The sequence below is a fragment of the Mus caroli genome, chromosome 11 (genome assembly GCF_900094665.2).
Source record: "Mus caroli chromosome 11, CAROLI_EIJ_v1.1, whole genome shotgun sequence".
NCBI classification, from domain to species: Eukaryota; Metazoa; Chordata; class Mammalia; order Rodentia; family Muridae; genus Mus; species Mus caroli.
In genome coordinates this window covers 74,838,135-74,844,904 of record NC_034580.1, presented here as the reverse complement: position 1 = coordinate 74,844,904, position 6,770 = coordinate 74,838,135, and the positions used below count along the sequence as shown (strand labels likewise).

Sequence of the window (6,770 nt, the reverse complement as noted above, 5' to 3'; positions counted from 1 at the left end):
TTAAAGTCACCATGAGGTTACTTCCACTCTCCACTGGAATGACTATGCCCCCAGTTACCTAATGGCAGGAAGAGTGCAGGACAGGTTCCAGGGACAAAACTGGACCGCAGCTTCTCCTCATTGGTCACACCACAGCACAGTTCCCCCCTGACTTCTTCCTAAGCAGACCCTTAGTAAACAAAGACCTAAGAAAAACTATAGTTACTGTCTCTCAACTCTCCTGGTACAGGGAGCTGTCCCTCGATGTGGTCTGAGAACCTGCACCCCCAGAGGTGTTATTCTGACTAGATTCTATAAAGGGAGTGGGTGTGGGGGATAAAAGACTACAATGAAAACGGGAGCCACAGGCCCACATCTGCAGCTACAACTTAAACTTAAGATCCTAAAGATGTAGTCAGTGTGGCAGGTGCTGGGGAGGGTGCAGGAGGCAGGAACAGGCAGGGAGGGTGTTGGGGTAGGAATCTGCCTCCTGGCCTTCACTTCTTCACCTTGCCCTGAGCAGCCACAGCTTTCATGGCTTTACGCACGGTCTCCTCGTCTCCCAGGAACTACATAGGCTTGATGGGCTTCAAGTTCTTGTCCAGTTCATAGACGATGGGGATGCCTGTGGGCAGGTTCAGCTCCATGATGGCCTCTTCTGAGAGACCCTCCAGATGTTTAACGATGCCCTGTGGCTGTTGCCGTGGGCAGAAATCAAGACCCTTTTCCCCTCCTTGATCTGGGAGACAATTTCTTCATTCCAGAAGGGCAGTGCTCTGGCAATAGTGTCCTTCAGGCTCTCACAGGAAGGTAGCTGGTCTTCAGTAAGGTCTGCATACCTGCTATCCTTGCTGATGTTGATGTAGAAGGGGTGATCAGGCTCCATGGGAGGCAGTGGGACATCGTAAGATCGTCTCCAGATTTTTACTTGGGCCTCATCATGCTTAGTAGCAGTTTCTGCTTTATTGAGACCTGTTAGACCCCCATTGTGTCGCTCATTGAGGCACCAAGTCCTGATCACTGGCAACCACATCTGGTCAATGGCATCCAGGACTGTCCAGAGGGTCCGGATTGCTCTCTTCTGCACAGAGGTGAAGCAGATGTCAAATTCATAGCCAGCATCTTGCAACACCTGGCGCTTCGCCTCCTCATGGCCCGCTGGGCTCAGGTCGGTGTTGTACCAGCCGCTGAAGCAGTTCTCCAGGTTCCAGACACTCTCGCCATGCCGGATCAGCACCAGCTTGTAGGCAGCCATGGCGACGGGCAGAGGATGCAGCAGCAACTCTCTCTCTCTCTCTGGTTTTTGATTGTATTTGAAGATGGGAACTCTCAGCTTCCTGCTCCTGTCACCACTATGCCTGCCAAGATGGACACTCAACCCTCTGGAATTATAAGCCAAAATGGTCTTTCTTCCAGAAGTTGCTTTTGATCTTGGTGTTTATCCTAGCAGCAGGAAAGGTGACTAATACAAGACGGTTACCTTTGAAAACTTATTAAAGCTGGGTGTGACAGTGCACACCTTTAACTCCACCAATCAGGAGCCAGAGGCAGGCAGATCTCCGTGAGTTCAAGACCAGTCAGGGCTACAGGGTTAGCAGATAAGACCCTGTCTCAAAAGGAAAAAAGAAATTTGTTGCTGATTGTACAAATTCAATGACTTTGCATGTTGTATTTTTTTTGCATTCAGTAATTTGCTGAACTGTTATTAACAACAATAATTTCTCTGAAATTTCTAGTGTCCTCGGGTGACTATTGCACATGTGGATAATAGATATCCATTTTTTTCTGGTCCCTGTAAGAGGCGTGCAGTGTCACTGAGAAGAGAATTTGCCACTGATGAGCCTTTGAAGGTTAAGGAGCTTGTGTTTTAGTGGACAAAGGATTCATATTTGTATCTGTCTTGAATGAATAGTAAGATTTAGTTAAACCTTTTATTTATTGAGAGAAAATGTTTTTTCTCCCCTAATTTGGCAAGGTGGCAAATCTATTAGTTAATTAGCTATCTAATGTAGAAATGATCTTGTCTACTTGAGATGAATACAATTTGGTCAGGTATCATTTCTTTTTTTTCAGAGAAAGGGTTTCACTATATAGTACTGGCTTGTCCTGGAACGCACTCTGTAGACCAGGCTGGCCTGGTCCGAGATCCTGAGTGCTAGGATTAAAGGTGTGTGTCACTACACCAGCTTTCTTTTTCTTTTCTTTTCTTTTCTTTTCTTTTCTTTTCTTTTCTTTTCTTTTCTTTTCTTTTCTTTTCTTTTCTTTTCTTTTCTTTTCTTTTCTTTTCTTTTNCTTTCTTTCTTCCTTCCTTCCTTCCTTCCTTCCTTCCTTCCTTCCTTCCTTCCTTCCTTTCTTTCTTTCTTTCTTTCTTTCTTTCTCTCTCTCTCTCTTTCTTTCTTTCTTTCTTTAGAGAGGGTGCATGCATGCGTGTGTGCATGCGTGTGTTCATGTATATGTGAATACAGGTACCTGCCGAGGTTAGAGGTATGGGATCCCCCTGGAATTGGAGTTACAGGTGGTTGCAAGCCATTTGTTCTAGGTGCTGGTAATTGAACTCTGAGAGCAGTTTATGCTTTTAACTGCTGAACCTTCTCTCTAGCCCCAACTTTCTTTCATACAATACTTTTTATTTTGAGATAGGGTCTCTTTATGGAGCCCTGACTGTCCTGGAACTTACTGGCCTTGAACTCACAGAGATATACCTGTCTCTGCCTCCTGACTAGAGGTACACACCACCATGCCGAGTGTCCCTCCGTGCGCGGGAGTGTTCATGCATGTTTAACATGCCCATTGGTGTGGCCCTTGTTCAGTTCATGCTTAGGCAGCCATGTTAGTGAGACTTTATGGGCAGAGCTTCTGACAGCTCCAGGAAGTGGAATCTCATAGCAAACTCCTTGTTCCTCTGGTGCATACAGGCACTTGTTCTTTCCTGAAATGATCCCTGAGCCTCAGGTACAGGAGTTGTGTAGTCAATGCATCAGTTGGGATGGGGTGCCATGACTCTGCACTTTGATTAGTATGGTTTCTTTAATGGTCTTTATCCATTGCAAAGCAACAGGTTTTCTTGATTGAAGGTGAGGATTATACTTATCTGTGGGTATAAGGACAGCTATTTAGAATGTAGTCAGGACTTATACTGGTTTAGTAAAGTGGCAGTTGTAGGTTCTTCAAGATTCACAACTTTAATAGCCTCAGGTAGTTGGCTAGGTTTCCAGTAGCAGACATGCTTTTACTCATATTGAGTGGGCCTTAAGTCCAATTAGAGAGCTGTTGGTTATGCCAAGGTGTGAGTACCACTACTGCGCCCTTAGGTTATCACGCCTTGTTGGTTGTTGCTATGGTCCATAGGCTTCGTAGCTGGCTGGGATTGCTGGGTGAGTCCTTCCCTTGGACGTTTGCATGGCACCTTGTATGCAAACTGTAAAAGATAGTTCTCAGAGAGGCAGCCTTCTCATCAGTTCCTGCTCCCAGTCCTATGGGCTCCAGAGGGCTTTTAAAACCTTACTTTAAAAAGTTTTAGAAAACATATATACAATCTATCATTTTAAACCTTTTCTTTCTTTCTTTCTTTCTTTCTTTCTTTCTTTCTTTCTTTCTTTCTTTCTTGCGACAGGGTTTTGCTCTGAAGCCCAGGCTACCTTGAACCCTCAATCTTCCCACCTGGAGGTAAGTGCCACCATGGCTGACTTGCTGAAATATTTTAAGTGTAGAATTTATGATGACCAGGTCCTTTGCTGTTGTTCACCATCACTGCCTGCCTCCAGGGCTTTCCATCATCCCAAGCGGAAGCTCCCGATCCACTAAACTGGCCTCTCCATGGCTGTTCCTTCAGCTCTAATGTCTAGTACGTCGTAAAAGTGGAATCATTTCACTTTGCTTTTTATGTCTGGTTCATTTCCCTTAGCTTCATGTCTTCGAGGTTTATCCATATTGCAGTGTATGTTAGCATCAGCTCTGCCTCTGCCTCTCAAGGGCTGGGATTAAAGGCATGCACCGCTACTGCCTGGCTACCTGCACTTTAATTTTCAACTGGGAACAGAAAAATGTCTTTGGAATGTCAATCGGAGGCATTAAAAACCAGCTTAATATTCAGGTCATAAGTCAATCCCTGTTCTCACATAGCAATGGCATGTTTAATTTTTATCATTTAAACATCCTAGCTGGAGTTTTAACTCAGTGGTAGGGTCCTTGCCTATCATGCATGAGACATGGGTTCAATCCCTAGCACTGCAAAAAACAAACCTCACTCTAATAGCAGCAGTCAAAGAGATTCACTTCAGGGGCTGGCGAGATGGCTCAGATGTTAAGAGCACTGACTGCTCTTCCAGAGGTCATGAGTTCAATTCCCAGTAACCACATGGTGGCTCACAACCATCTGTAATGAAATCTGATGCCCCCTTCTGGTGCGTCTGAAGAGAGCAATGGTGTACTCACATAAGACAAAATGAATAAATGAATAAATCTTAAAAAAAAAAGATGCTCACTTCAAACATAACTAGAAATGTATCTTGAGAAATATCCAAAGAAAATCCTGAACCAATTACTTGGCAACTTGGTTCAAGCCCAGGAATGGAATTAACTGAACAGCCATAAATCTTTCTTAAAGGCCAACTGGTATTCCATTGTTTGTATATACCTCATCTTGTTCATCTCCACTCACATTCCAGTGGCTGCTTGGGTTCCTGCCCTTTGGCTATTGTGAAGTGGCTAGGCCCCAAAATGGCTACACTCAGTGCAAGGCTGGGAATGTGCTGAAGGACGCTCACATGTGTCGTGAGGGATAGAGATGTGACCCAGGACATCAAGATGACAATATAAGCTGGGTGTGGTGGCGCACACCTTTAGTCCCAGCACTCAGGAGCAGAGGCAGGCAGATTTCTGAGTTCCAAGACAGCCAGGACTATACAGAGAAACCCTGTCTCAAAAAAAAAAACAAAAACAAAAACAAAAAATAAAAAACAAAACAAAACAAAGACAATATAGGCCTCCTATGCTTACCACAGGCTGTGTTCCTACACTGACTGTATAGAAAGTGGAGGCAGAATAAACCTACCCTATGTACACCTCAGCCTAGGCCACTGTGCCTGGTCTGTATTGTGAATGGGGAGACATGGGTTAACAAAAACAAACAAACAAAAAAGACAATATATGTATTTATATGCATGGTCAGCTGAATCCTCTAGGAAACTCAAAATTCAAAAGACCAATGGTCATCAAAATCATAGAAAAAAATGACTGTGTCAGAGAAAACTTACCTATCTGTCTTACTTAGGGTTTCATTGCGGTGAACAGACACCATGACCATAGCAACTCTTATAAAGGCAAACATTTAATTGGGGCTGGCTTACAGTTTCAGAGATTCAGTCCATTATCATCATGGTGAGGAAGCATGGCAGCATCCAGGCAGACATGGTGCTGGAAGAGCTTAGAATTCTACGTCTTGATTCCCAGGCAGCAGCAGGAGACTGTCTATATTGGGTGGAGTTTGAGATCTGGGCCTCAAAGCCCACAGCAATGAACTTCCTCCAACAAGACCACACCTCCTAATAGTGCCACTTCCCATGGGCCAAGCATATTTAAACAACCACACTATCCAAGGGATGTTATTGTTTGGAATGTCTATGAGTTCCTTGGGATACTGGAAAGCTCATGTGTGAATGCTGTTTCAAGACTAAATGTGATGCCTTTCTACAAAATATCTTATTTATTTATTTATTTATTTATTTACATCCCCAATTCACCCCCATCCCAGTCTCCCCTTCAGAGACCCTCCTCCATCTCTCCTTCCCTTCCCCTGAGAGAGTGGGCCCTACCCTTGGTATCCTCCCCCACCCTGGTTCATCAAGTCTTTGCATAGTAGGCACATCCTCTCCCACTGAGGCCAGGCAAGGCTGCTGGCCCTGTTGGGGAAGGGATACCACAGTCAGGCTACGCTTTAGGAAGGGCCCTGCTCCAGTTGTTGGGGGGCCCACATAGAGGCTCAGCTAGCTAAGCATCTGCTTTGAAGGCCTATGCATGGTTCTTCATTTGTGTCCCACAGTTACTTACAAGGTCTTAGTAACGGATGCCTGGTGTTCGGGTAACACAAGCAGGGGAACCTGGGCTCTGAGCCTGGTGTTCGGGTAACACAAGCAGGGGAACCTGGGCTCTGAGGCACTCACTGGCTGGCTTAATATGTGGTGTTTTATAGATGGGTGCTTTGGAGTTTTACAAGAATGGACATTTGACAGTCAAGCATCGTACTGTTCCTCCGCCACCAGAGGAAGAATTCTAGTGTACTGTTACCCCCCTTATCACACTGGGATGAAAGCAATGGCCGCCCAGTCATCTTTCTGACAGCATTTGGAGTATTTTTGTGGTACCCTTATGCAATATGCAAAAGAACCCTTAGGGAAACTGCCGGAGGATGAACAAGTTAGCAGAGGCTAATGTAGCAGAGTGGGCTTCGTGATGATGAGGACCCAGGCATTGGTCAGAGAGCAGAAAAACTCGGCTGTGTTCCTTTTGCCTCTTTGTTTGTTTGTTTATTTATTTATTTTGCAAAGACTCGGTGAATATAAGTTTTCATTTCTTGCCTCATTGGGCCAAAAGGGTTTAGGGGCCTGAGGTCTGTGCAGCAATAGATTCATTTATGAAACATGTTTTGAGTATTTGGCATACAGATGCTGCATTGCATGGGATTAGACATGGGATTCTCCTAGAACGACTTCTTGATTAGAAGAGGAACTATAAATAAGGTGGTTTGAGAAATTTATACATAATTTGAGAGACCCGAGATTATAATGATTAGC

The 6,770-nt window shown here is 44.7% G+C and overlaps 1 non-coding gene and 1 pseudogene across 1 annotated transcript; one reads left to right on the top strand and one right to left on the bottom strand.

The window, feature by feature from the left end:
- Positions 1-476: 476 nt before the first annotated feature.
- Positions 477-1,234, bottom strand: LOC110305977 (annotated as a pseudogene).
- Positions 1,235-4,961: 3,727 nt separating this feature from the next.
- Positions 4,962-5,093, top strand: LOC115032674. The gene has a single exon (XR_003838303.1). It is a non-coding gene; the product is annotated as a small nucleolar RNA SNORA51 (small nucleolar RNA).
- The last annotated feature ends 1,677 nt before the right edge of the window (positions 5,094-6,770 follow it).